The 13,438-nt window shown below is 36.7% G+C and overlaps 1 long non-coding RNA gene across 2 annotated transcripts in view; it reads left to right on the forward strand.

Moving 5' to 3' along the window:
* Positions 1-1,318: 1,318 nt before the first annotated feature.
* The window catches only part of LOC107648927 (uncharacterized), a 76,713-nt gene continuing 64,593 nt past the window's right edge, over positions 1,319-13,438 (forward strand). Inside the window, exons 1-3 of one of the 2 annotated variants that reach the window (XR_008914015.1) lie at positions 1,319-1,885; positions 2,694-2,743; positions 7,369-7,462. This is a non-coding gene — a long non-coding RNA (uncharacterized LOC107648927). The remainder of the gene's footprint in view (positions 1,886-2,693; positions 2,744-7,368; positions 7,463-13,438) is intronic. The other variant, XR_008914017.1, reaches the window with a different exon arrangement.

Here is a 13,438-nt window from a genome sequence, read left to right on the forward strand (position 1 = left end):
TCCCCATGAAAGTACTTAATGTTTATTGTTTATAAACCTTTAAATGCACTTATCTGTCTTTGCCTTGTTTACCCTCTCAAGAAGGTATATTCCTTAAAGACATTCCTTAAAGAGCTGTTTAATTTTATTTTTTTACACCCTAGACAACTAGCACAGATCCTGGCACATATCATTTAATAAATCCCCTACCATTTTTGACCAAAATACTTGATTCGATGACCCTATATAGATAAATCCTTAGTCTATATCTCCCACAGAAATCATATTTTGAGGCACTCAACCAACACATGTACTATTTTAGAGCTATATGCCAAAAAGAAGTAGCTGAATAAATCCTTACTACATATAAAATAACTGGACAGTAACTGGGAAGAAATGTTTATAATTATTTGTTATTGTAGTTTTTCAGTTGTGTCCTTATCTTTGTGGTCCCATTTGGGATATTCTTGGCAAAGATCCTGGAGTGGTTGGCATTTCTTCCTCCAGATCACTCTACTGATGAGAAAAATGAGGCAAACAGGATTAAGTGACTTGCCCGGAGTCACACAGGTAGTTTCTGAGGAGGGATTTGAACTTGGGTCTTCCTAATTCTATTCACTATACCACCTAATTATTTAGCTCTAATCAATTCTCATTTGTCAAAGAAGCTAGATTTGGAAGAGACTTTGGAAATCTTCTAGTCCAATACTTTCATTTTATGACTAAGGAAGTTGAGGCTCAACTTCTAAAGCATTTGTCTGTCACCCAGATATTGAACAGCATTCAACCCAGGTCTTCTGGCCCAAGATTAATTTCTTACTTCTACTATACCAACTCTGAATGGCAGGATCAAGAGTTGATGATTTCTTTTCTTCTTTAGGCAATGAGAAGCCAATGGAGATTTTTTAGCAGATGAGTTCCTTTATCATTGTAGGCATTAAGATTACTTGGATGGGGGAAGCTAGGTGGCTCAAAGAATAGAGAGCCAGGATGAGAGGTCCTAGGTTTAAATCTGGCCTCAGACACTCCTAGCTGTGTGATGCTGGGCAAGTTTCTTTGCTATTGCCTAGCATTTACTACTCTTCTGCCTTAGAACCAATACATAGTAATGACTCTAAGGCAGAAGATAAGGATTTAAATACAATTACTTGCATAACAGATATTGGAGGTAAGATGATAACAGTGTAGCTAAGAGGAGGTGAAGCTCAAATTAAAGTGATTAAAATGAAGACAGAGACCAAGGAGCCAGTCATAAGAGATATTACAAAGTAGCTATTTGGCAACAAACTAGATGTAGAGGGTGAGGGAGAGAGAAGAATTAAAGATGACTCCAAGGTTCTAAGGCTTTGTGACTAAGAGGATGAATAAAGGGATTCCTGAGAGAGGAAGATTTCCCTGGGGAAAGTATTGAATCTAGAATCTTGGGATCTAGGTTCAAACTCCAGTTACAACATTTATTATCTCTGTGATTTAGTTTCCTTATCTACAAAATTAAAAGTTTTAACTAAATTTTCTCTTAAGTCACTTCCACTGACTGAATTCAATCTTTGAGATGATGTGTTTGAGGCTACACATCTAAGTAACACTACCTACAGGGGAGTTGAGAAATCAGGACCAGAGCTGTAATTTTTGCTTCCTTTTGGATATTTTGTTTCCTTTTAGTATTAGTAGGCTTGTGCTAGACCTACTTTTCCTTACTTTGGCATTGTTTCTTACCCAAGTTTTCCAATTTTGCTAATAATTTTTTTCTACCATCATTTTGCACACAGACACTTGGAGAAGTCTCACAGACACCTGTGAGAAGCAGTTCTGCTAGACTTCTGCTGGAGGCTACTGGCAGTTCTACTGGAGTGGAGGCTGATGAAGAAGAGGCTGATAAAGAATCTGCTGATTGAACTGACAGGTGGTGAGTGTAAAGGCTGACTCCCTTTTCCTTGGACTTTCTGAAGCACCAGCCTCTGGAGAGGCCCATCCACTTGGGACTCCTTTCCCCTGGCTGGGGCCTCTGAATTCTTGCCTGGCTCACAGAAAGCTAGAGCAGCTATCTCTCTCCTTTTCTTCTCTTTCTCTCTTCCTTAATATCTTCCCTCTTTATTGTAAACTACCATAAATTCCATTCTGACTTTAGTAATTCATTTGGGATTTAGTAATTAAATCCCTGGTGACCAACTAAAATATTATTCAGTCCAACCATACATTTAACAATCTTAATATTCATCTCCATACTCAACTTTTAAGTACCAGTCAACAAGCACTTATTTCAGAGAAGTATGAGTTAAGATTTTTAGCACAATGCCTACACTGTATAAATACTTATTCCCTTCCCTTGTGAGCATGTCATCAGAACCTTGAGAAAACATGAAAGGGGAATGGGGGGTGGGGGGGTAAGGGTTTAGAAAAGGTGCATGGAAAGGCTGTGGTGAATGTGGTGAGTAAATTAGGGAGGTATAGAGGAATTGCCTTGCTCCAGTGAGGGTCCAAAGGAGATTATGAAACATAAATTTGTAGCTGATCCAAATAATTTCTTCTGTTCATCAGTAAATGAGAATGAAAGTGGTAGGAGGTGGGACTGTTTTATGATAAGAAGAAGAGATAAATCAAAGTTGAAAGATCAAACAGATTCAGTTCTCCTTTGGTCTTCATTTTTAGCCTAGGTCTATACATTCAAAAATTAAACTAAATTAATTCAATCTTTCTCTTGTTTAAAAATACAGGTATCCCTTCCACATGATGACTTTCTCCATCAAAGTTTCCATATATTGCGGTCAGTATGAGAAATTAAATGGACATTTGGGGGGAGTGTTGCAGAAGCTGAAGAGGACTGTATGAAAGCCAGTAGATGACCAAGAAAAAATTTAGAAACTAAGAAATCCATAAAATGCAAATATAACATTGCATAATAGCAACAACACATTTTATCTTTTAATACCATAAATACATATAACTTCTTTTTAAAAGTTAAAATAAGTAAAAAGAATGCAAAAGCCAGCAGATGACACACAAAGGCTAGAAATATAGAGATGTCTTTAAAAGTTTAATTCATAAATATGTAAAATGTATATATTGTTATGTATGTGTTTTACTAGTCGGTAACATAAATGAACAGCTACACAAATTATTTTCCTTAAAATTAAATTTGTAATAAAATAATTGTCATTCCATGTACTGGTTTGGGGATGCTGATTATGTTTATAGCACTTTTTTTCAGTGATCTTGGAAAGGTTTTTACATATTGAGTCTGAAGGGGCCCCTAAACCTGGAGATTTGGAAGAGTTAGATGTAGTTGTACTCAGTAAAAATGTAGAGTTTGGTGTATGTGGTAATGGTGGTAGTGGTGGGTTCTTTGTCACCCAAAATGATTTGACTCAATTATTTCCTTTTCAACCAATTATTCTAGTAAAACCAGTGATGAGCAACTTTCCAGATATGAGCCAAAGGTATTTTCAAGAAATCCTCAGGACCCATTAAGCATAATGTGGAAAGAGACTCATAGAACCTGCTCCACTGATGGGCAAAAGCATGAACTAGACCACACTGAACAATCTCTTGACTCCTTCATAAACTTGCTGACTATATTTTCCAGCCACTGAGTCATAGTATACATTGTCTGACAAATAATATTCCCTTAACAAAGCCTTGCTGTTTCCAGTCATTGAGTCAGTATACATTGTCTGACAAATAATATTGCCTTAACAAAGCCTAATTAAAAGTGCCCTTTCTTTTCTCAAAAAGCAGGACTGGGCCCCTAAATCCCCACACCATTTCATTTTCTTTCTCTTGGTGCCTGGGGACTTGTTAAACCCACATCCCCACATTCAACCAATCTGCTAACCCCAGCTAAGGTGTTAACCCATAACTAAGGTATTAACTGTGACTTGACCTGTGCCCCCTATCCTGGGTACCTGCATTTTAAAAGGTAATTCTCTAAATTTTGGAGAAGAAAAAAAATTACCCCCCCTCCCACACTGATCATCTCTATTTTCCCAATCCCTGGCCACCATGTTTATCATCCCCATTCTCCCAACCCTCCTATTCAGTGGATAAATAAATAAAGAGACTGGGTAAATGCCTTCAGCAGACACAAATTCCGAATTCTATCTTCTACTTACAACTTCTCATGGGGCTAGACAGGGATGAGGGCAGTTGTTACTGTGTTTAAGGGATAAGGATTCTCTAATGATGCCTTTCCTAAAGTCAACAGTAAAACATGGATGAGGTTTTTCTTGCTGTCCACTAGGAATAAAAGCAAGCAACATTTATACCAAACTGTAATTTTATAGCTGCAAAAGGTTAATTCTACTGAGAATTATTCCCCCTCTTGCTCCACAACCCCTCCCTGCCCCTACACTTAAAGTGGTCCAGAGAACATGTGAACAGAGAAAGGGCAGAGAACCAAATGTGGGTGGTCTGCCTGCCATGCAAACGTTTCCACTCTGGTTACTGTGGGCAGAGCAAAGGAAAGCTGTACTTTATCTCAGTAATGAACTCTGACTGTCCGGGAAAGCATTTCTTTTATTTTTACAAAAATTTTAACTGAGGGGATGAGTTTTGAAAGGAACAGTGGGCAGCAACCCCAAAAGAGTCATTGGGGATGGGTTTGGGAGGATGAAGATAGAAGGGCAAAGCCGTAGTTCTGATTTACCCCTTGCTTAACCCAGAAATGGTGGGGCAAGTTCTACCTTGCCTTTCGTTGCTTCTCTTTTCTGAATGTTATTGGGAACCAAAGTCCTGTGGTAAATGGGGCAAGATACAAGTCTTGTGATCAAAGACCATGCATTCTACTTAGTGACTCGAAGTGGACTTTGAACAAATCTCTTATTCCCTCTGATCCTCAATTCTCTCATGTGTAAAATGGGGATAATAATACTTCACAGAGTTGTAGTTGATCAAATGACAGTGTAAGTAAAATTACTTTGCCCCATTAATTATATAAATTTAAGGGATTATCAGGGGTAGAAAATTATTTTAAATGATTATTTTAGAATGAAAAATACATTGGTTTTGGCCTTGGAAACTCTGAGGCCAATTCCTGCCTTGGTTTCCTGGGCCTCAGTTTCCTCATCTATAAAATGAAGGTAAGAGGTAAATGGCTATTAAAGTCCCTTCCAGCTCTAACTCTATGACCCTATGATTATTTTTACACTTCACTCAATTTTCCTTGGCAAATAATCTATTGTCCCTCCTAGCCCTTTCATAGAACATTCGTAGAATAGGTTCTTGGAAAATATTTATTGATTGGGGGAAGCTAGTTAGCTCAGTGGATAGAAAGCCAGTTCTGGAAAGAGAATGTACTGGGTTCAAATCTGAACTCAACAGTCTTTGCTGTGTGACCCTGGGCAAATCACGTAACACTCTTCTGACTTAGTATCAATTCTAAGACAGATAATAAGGGTTTAAAAAATACTTATTGATTGGTTGACTAACTTTAAAATGATGTTTATTTGGAGTGGAGACAGAGCAGTTGTCAGTCTTTTATTTTCTGCACTAGGTTAGAAGTTTATTACCTAGAATTGGGAGTTAGATTTAGGCCTTGCTCATGAGCAAATAGTGAATAAGTGCGGCAGGGAACCCCCAGGGAGCAATCTAATTTGGAGACAACTTGGTAAGTCATTTCTGTGGTATGATTTGGGGGGTCTCATCTACATATTATAAATAAAAAACTATTAATGATTATAATAGAGCCATCATTTCTAATATTCCCCTTGGATAAAGACATTACCTTCAGGAAAACCTGGTATTGTAAAATTCAATTCAATAAATATTTATTTAGTACATAATGTGTCTAGGGCACCATACCCTCCAGGATATAAACACATGGTTCTTACTGTTGAGGGATTTTTAAAAATAAAGGAAGGAAGATAAAATATGGCTTAAATATAAATCATAAATGTCTGGAAAAGGTTGTAAACAAAATACTATGAAAAATAAAGAGCAATAGAAATAGAATCTCCCTCATTAGATTGTAAGCTCCCTGGGGGTAGGCACTTTATTTTGCTTTTTTTTTTTAATCCACAGGCCTTTCCCAGTGCCTGGCACATAGTATGCACTTCATGTTTATTAACTGCCTGCTAATAAGAGACTAAACATATATCTACCAAGTAGTCCAGATTGTCTCCAGCAGTGCATACATAGTATGAAATAAATCTGGAAATGTAGACTAAAAGAAGATGGGAAAGGGCATAAATTAAACACATGGGGAAGGAGTTTTGGACTTTACCCTAGAGGTAATAAGGAAGCTCTGAAGCCTTTTAAGAAATGGTTAGTAAAAAATCCAAAACTTATAAAATAGACTATTATAATGGAAGACTCAGAGGTAGTTGGAGTAGATTATAGACAGGCTAGAATGCCAGACTAAGGATTTTATACTTTATTTTATAGGCAAATGGGAATGTTGAAGGGGTTTTGAGGGATTGAGATTGTTATTTTTTGTTTGTTCATTATTCATTTTTAATAGCAGTGCTGTAAAATACAAATGTGTTATTTGGAAATGGGGCAAGGGGAGAAGGTTTGGGACTAGCATCCCTTTCTTCTGAGCTATTAGTACAGATTAGTTGATCAAATTCACCAGCTGTGACCTTGGAAAGCAGATACCACGACTGTAAGAAAATTAAATGCTCCAGGTATGTATTATTGGGATGAAGAGGAAAGCAGTGGGAATTATTTAAAGTATTAGGATGTTTTCCAAGTCAGACAAGCTTTGGTGAGGCCCTGTAGTGGGGAATCCAAGAGAAGTCAGAGCACAACATACTGAGAGCCTGAAGAGGAAAAGAGGGGAAAACCAGGAACTAGAGAAGACAAATATGACCTTTTCATAATTTTTCCTAATGCCACACGCATTTTCTATCAAGAGCAATAAACCAGCTAGTGCTAAGGCTGTTCTAAGCCACCTTAATCAGTTTATCAATCTGTTAATGCACCTAGGAATAGAAATAGCCTGATAAAAAGTGGGAATGGCACCAAGGAAAGATTACTGGACTTGTGGGCAAAAGATATACAGTTTCTGCTTGGTTGTCTGCCAGCTAAGAGACCTTGACAAAGGCACTCAATATGTCTCAGCCTCAATTTCCTCATATTAAAATGGAAATAATATGACCTATCTTACTAACTTCATAGAGTTATCATGAAAATCAAATAAGAGTAGATGATGTGAAAGCAATCTGATGCACTAACTCAGGTGTTAGAGCTTTGGTCTTAAAAATCAGGGGCTGGGAGTTCAGATCTCTCTGGGGCTTCCAATTCACAATTTTGGAGCAGCTATGTGGCAGCAGGAGATTGAGGGCTAGATCTGGTATCTGGAATACTCATGTTCCAGAGTTCAAATCTGGCCTCAGCTTTGTGACCTTGGGCAAGTCACTTAAGCCTGTTTTTCCTTGTTTTTTTGTCATCTAGAGAAGAAAATGGCAAACCACTCCAGGATCTCTGCCAAGAAAACCCTAAAATGAGATCACAAAGAATTGGACACAACTGAAAAACAACAACCAGTGTAAGGGGTTATTCTGAAGTAGATCTTCTCAGTTACGATGAAGAATGTAGATGTGGTGTAGTGAGTCACACCTTCGTCAAAGACAAAACATAGTATATAATATATTTGAGGGAATAAGATCATGGGAAAAACTCTAACATACTAGACCACCCAAAAAGACCTGATCCAATTTTCAGATTTCCCTTCTGGCCCTAATTCCATATCAAATCATTGGTCAGAGTAAAGTATGTTATGTAAGGAACACCAAGGGAAGAACTGAGGCTACATTTGCTGACCCAAGCAAATTGGGAGGCTGAGGCCAGAAGGTTGCTTTATCACTTAATCTCAGGAGCATCTGAAAGATTTGTTGCCATTAGAATTTATCACCAATTCATTTCTTCCCTATGCCTTCAATTAAATACTAAGAGCTTCTTATACCATGAACTGGGTCCAGATTTGAGGGAGAAGAAACAATTGGACTGAACTTTTTTTGGTAAATTCCAAAGTGCTTTTAATGGTCCTCAAATGCCTGCCTTTAATTATGTAAAATTAAATATATACTTTTTTTTAAAAAGCTGAATATAAAAGAGATTCACAATGTCCTCTTTGTATAAGGAAATGTTCAGGTTTTGTATAATTTTGTCTAATTCAAAATGATGAAAAGTTTCTTTAAAAGGAATTAAAATAAGGTCAAGCTAGGTAGTTCAGTGGATAGAGCACCAGATCTGAAATGGGAGGATCTGGGTTTAAATTTGGCCTCAGACACTTACTATCTCTGTGACCCTAGGCAAGTCAGTTAACTCTAATTACCTAGCCCTTGTCACTTTTCTATCTTAGAATTGATACTAAGCAGGAAGATAAGGGCTATTTTAAAAAATGATTTAAGACCACTATATATTCTAATAATCAGCCTATAAAAAAATAAAGGTATTGAATTACATTATTTTTTAAAATTCTCTTTTAGAGCGAATATGTAATAATGCTAGTGGAGTAGACACTAAAGTATAGAGATCTGACCCTGGGAACTCTCTTCCATCTCATATTCTCTCATCTTGCCACTCCTTCTCCCTGACACTCAATTAACATAATTCTCACCTGACCTGACCTTTCTCTCCTTCCCAACCTCAAAGGTATAGCAAAAAATCAGTGACTCAGTGACAAATAGTATTGACCACTGCTCTTCTATCAGCCCTACTGGCCAACCAAGATACATGGTAGAAGTGATTTCATATTAGTAATAGCCTGAGAGGGATTGGCTTTCAGGTCAGGATTGGGTAGCATGCTTAAGGTGACAAAGACGAGAGCTGGGCAAAGTATATAGAATCAATGTGGTCAATGAGGCAGAAGGACCAAATTATATATAGCTCTAAAGGAATGGAGCAATAAGATCTTAGCTCCAAGTACTAGTAGTAATTTATGGCTTTAAATTCACTTTAAATTTAATTGCCCTTTAAAATTAAAATTTTTCAATTTAAAATTTAAGTTCCCTTTAAATCCCTATATCATCATGAGCAGGCATCCAAGCTCAAGGGATTAAACAAATCTTCTTTGGTTTTTGTGTCTGAGAAAAACTCACCATTATCTTCAGACTTTCTGCCAGTAGTTATTTACACACAATATACAAAATACATATGCATGGATGGATGGATGGATGGATGGATGGATGGATGGATGGATGGATGGATAGACATATACATAAATAATAACCACTGCTATAACAACAAACAGCAACAACAATAATAAATAAAACAGCATTTATATAATTGCAATATGTGCCAGGCACTTTGTTAAGGATTTGACAAATGTTATTCACAACAACCCTGGAGAAAGAGGTTCTATTGTTATCCTCATTTTACAATTGAGGAAACTGAGTCAAACAGAGTGTAAACAACTTGTCCAAGGTCACATAGTTATTAAGTATGTAAGGTAGGATTTTAACTCAGGCCTTCCTTATTCCAGACTCAGTGCTCTGTCCATTGCATTACCTACCTGCCCAAATGAATCCATGAATCCATACACCTTGATAAGTATTTGATTTCATCAGTAGAAGTATTATTTCCACTGGTACATGCTTTGACATATCTATGCATTCTTGTTCTCTGCAATTTGTGTTCCTCTCTTTGCATAAATCCTCCATCAAAAGTCCATTCAATGTACTGATGGTCTTCTTCTGGTCCTTCTATTAGTGCATAAATATCACCAATGGAGCATTTTGACTGTGCATTATATATGTGTGCCTGTATTTCTTTATAGCAGTCAATCAAGCAATGAACATTTTCTCTATATACATATATGCGTATACATATATATCTAGCAACCCATAATGGAGAGGGGGGGGGTTCTTTAGGTGGTATTATTTTGAACCTTTGATGGATCTGTGATTTTAACCTATCGACACAAAAGTCTAGAAGCCTTGTTCCATTTTTTTTAAAAAAAAGCTCTTATTATCTTGGGATGCCAAAACATTAGTCAGACTGTTCATCTACTATTTTTCATTCTCTGTATATTCCACTTCCTTTTCCAGTAACACACATGCTTCTTGAGCACAAGTTGTTATTGGTAGTATGAGGCAGTCTACTTTCACCTACCACATTCAAAAGTTCTTTGAGGAATCAGTTTTGTTTTATTTTCCTTTTTAAAATTAATATAATTTATTTATGTGTCTCAGCCCCTCCCAACCCTACCCACATCATAGAAAACATCAACGGGGAGACAGATATATAAATTATGTTTTATATATATATATATATGTGTGTATATATATGTATATGTATATATATTCATGTTCCCATTCTTCAGTTCATTTTCTGGACTCTTTAAGTATTAAATCTGTAGCTGTGGATGATGTTCTCTTGGTTCTACTCATTTCGCTGTTCATTATCCTGTGTAGTTCTTTCCAATTATTTTTTAATTAGCCTGCTCATTATTTCTTGTGGTATAGCAGTATTCTGTCACAATTATATGCCACAATTTGTTCAGCCATTCCTCAACTGATGGACATTCCCTTGATTTCCAGTTCTTTGCCACCACATAGAGCTGCTATAAATATTTTGGAGCATATAGATTCTTTCCCTTTTTCCCTGATCTCCTTGGGAAACAGACCCAGCAATATTGCTGGGTCTAAGGATATACAGAGTTTTATAATTCTCTGAGTATAATTACAAATTGCTCTCCGAAAGGGCTAGAACAGTTAACAGCTCCACCAACAGTATATTAGTGTATGTACTTTCCTACATTCCCGCCAATATTTGTCATTTTGCCCTTTTTTCATTTTAGTCAATCTAATGGGTATGAGACATCTCATAATTGTTTTGGTTTCATTTCTCTAATCAGTAGTAATTCAGATTATTTTTCATTTACCTACATGGCTTTGATTTCTTGAAGAATGGTTTTGTTTATAACTTTGTGTCACTAGTGCCTGGCATGCAATAAGTACTTAATGCTTCTTGCTTTGCCACAGTCAAATCCATAAGATTTATTGAGCATGTTATCTGTGTTAAACACTACGATAGGCACTGAAGATATAGAGAAAAAATTAAATAGCTTTTCCCTCAAAGAATTTATATTATACTCTATACTTTCCATTGACCTTTGAGTTCCTTGTAATCTTAATTATTCTGAAATCATGATATTCTATGATTCAGTCACAGAACCCCACAAAGAGATTACTGATGTTAAAGAAATAGGTTTGTGTATAGTTGCACGTAGTTTGGGGATCATTGGAAACATAATGCAGTTTTCCAAATGCAATCCAGACTGATCTATTTAATTCAGAGTCTAAGTCTTGTCCAAGCTATATACATTAATAAATTTATTTGGCAGGCTTCCTATCCAGCTGAAAGCTTTAGCATAAGTAATATGCATTTTCATCCACTTTGTTTTCCATGTGGATGGTTATCTTTTGTACTACTATGGTTAATAAGCCAAGTTCAATTAATACAAACCTCCTCTTCCCAAATTTGACCTCACTTTCATGAGGGAATCCTTTCTTTGTTTGTATCTGAAGTTAACTTCTTTGACTGAGACAAATGCTTCTGTATGGTCCCTGGAGCTACTAGAGCCTACATTACCTTGTACCTACTAAATATGTATCTTGTATATGCATGAACAGGCAGATATTGTCTCCTTTGTTGGAAGATAAACACCATATATAAAAATATTATTTTTGTTTTTTTCTTTGATTCCCCAATCATAGAACCTGGTATATAGCAAGCACTTAATAAATGTCTGTTGAGTGATTACAATGTGTCAGCAATTAACCTTGTAAACTTTTGGATGATCTTTGTAGTATCACAGGGGCAGAGGCATTCTAGAAAAAGAGACCATAGTTCTATAATCTTTACAAATAATCACCACAGTGTGAAATTCATCATGTTATATATCTATGGAGAGAAGCCTTCTGTAGCCTCATGCTAGGCAGATAATTTGTCTTCCAAAGTGAGAAGACAGAGAGGTCTTCTGTATGCCAAGTTCTCTCTATTTCCCATTAGTGTAGGAACTATGTCACAAAGACCTTAGGAACCTTTTATTCTGATTCTTCATTTTACAAATGAAGAAAATGAGGCCCATACTGATTGAATAAGTGATTTACTATGTTATATATACAGTGATATCATTCATGCCCCAATTAAAAGGCTGGCACTAAGACTATTTCACAAAACTTCACAGAATGGAAGAATGCATATTGTAATATTGAAACTGCATCTCTGTCTTTCTCTAATTTGTGCCACACCTTTGCCACTGTTCAAACAATCTGGTTTGCTATATATTTCTTAATCCTCTTGCTAAATTCACATTTGGCAATTAAGGCAGTTAATGTTCCTGGGTCAAGTACAGGATGTTTCAATGAAAACACCTCTCTGGTTCTGTAGCTGGTGTAGGAACCCTGTGTCCTTTCTGTTATAACATTTTTTACTCATGTAGATTTTACATTAGAAGATGGGGAGAAGGAGAGGGAAGGCTCTACTCTGGCAGAGAGTCAACCACTTCTCTTCCATCTGGGTCCTTCCTTTCATCTTTAGGATCAATGCCAATTCCTCTTTGTTAGAGATTGTTCCCACATTACCAAAAAAACAAAAATGCTATCCTCACAAGAGAAGCCCCTTTCCCTTCTTCTTCCCAATCTCCAAGAATTTCTCCTGACCTCTCAAAAATCTCCTGATTCTCATTTCAGATTCTAAATTGGCTTAGTACATCTTTTCTGGGAAGCAGCATGATCTTAAGAAAAGCAAACTTTCCCTATAGTCTTGGTTTCCTTGTTCTGGGTTAAGCATCTCAGGTAGTTCTCTGTCTTATTTTGGTCCTGATAACTTCACATGTTGCCTGCTCATATTCAGTCTAGTCACCTCTCTCTGGTCCCCAGTAGGGACCTCCTTTCTCCCATCAATCTCACCTCCTGTTGAATTAATGCATGAATTTTTGTCTTGTGACATTATAGGAAACGGTTTTTTTCCCGTTAATTACCTTTTCTATTTTGCAATTCGATTACACCACAGTTATTTCTGGATTTCTCTTTTCCTCTGGGCTTCTTGATCTTCTCCTCATCTTCTGGAGAATTTGATGCATTCCAAATTCCTGATTTTCACAGATTCTTGGCAAGAAGTACAAATATTCCAGCTGATTTCCCAATCCAGATATGATTCAATGATTTTCCAGGGCATTAAGCATGCTGCATCAGTGCTATAAACATATTCACACATTTCTAGGCAAAAAATGAACAGATAGCCTAGATAGACAATCAGAGGATGAGGTATCCACCAAAAGGGAAACACACAATTATAGCCAAAGTTCAACGAACATTTGTTAAGTATTTCCTTTTGTAAAGCATTGTGCTAGGCCAAGAAGTAAGCAAAACTTAGTGAAGACAAAATACTTGTCCTGATGGAACTTTTGGTATAGTAGGACAATATGAGCAAAATAGGAAAAAGAACTACAGGTATTCCTTCTACTTCTTGGGGGTCAGGGGCACAAGACTATGATGTGGAAAATCACTGTGGG

The sequence above is a fragment of the Monodelphis domestica genome, chromosome 1 (assembly GCF_027887165.1).
Source record: "Monodelphis domestica isolate mMonDom1 chromosome 1, mMonDom1.pri, whole genome shotgun sequence".
Taxonomy (NCBI): domain Eukaryota; kingdom Metazoa; phylum Chordata; class Mammalia; order Didelphimorphia; family Didelphidae; genus Monodelphis; species Monodelphis domestica.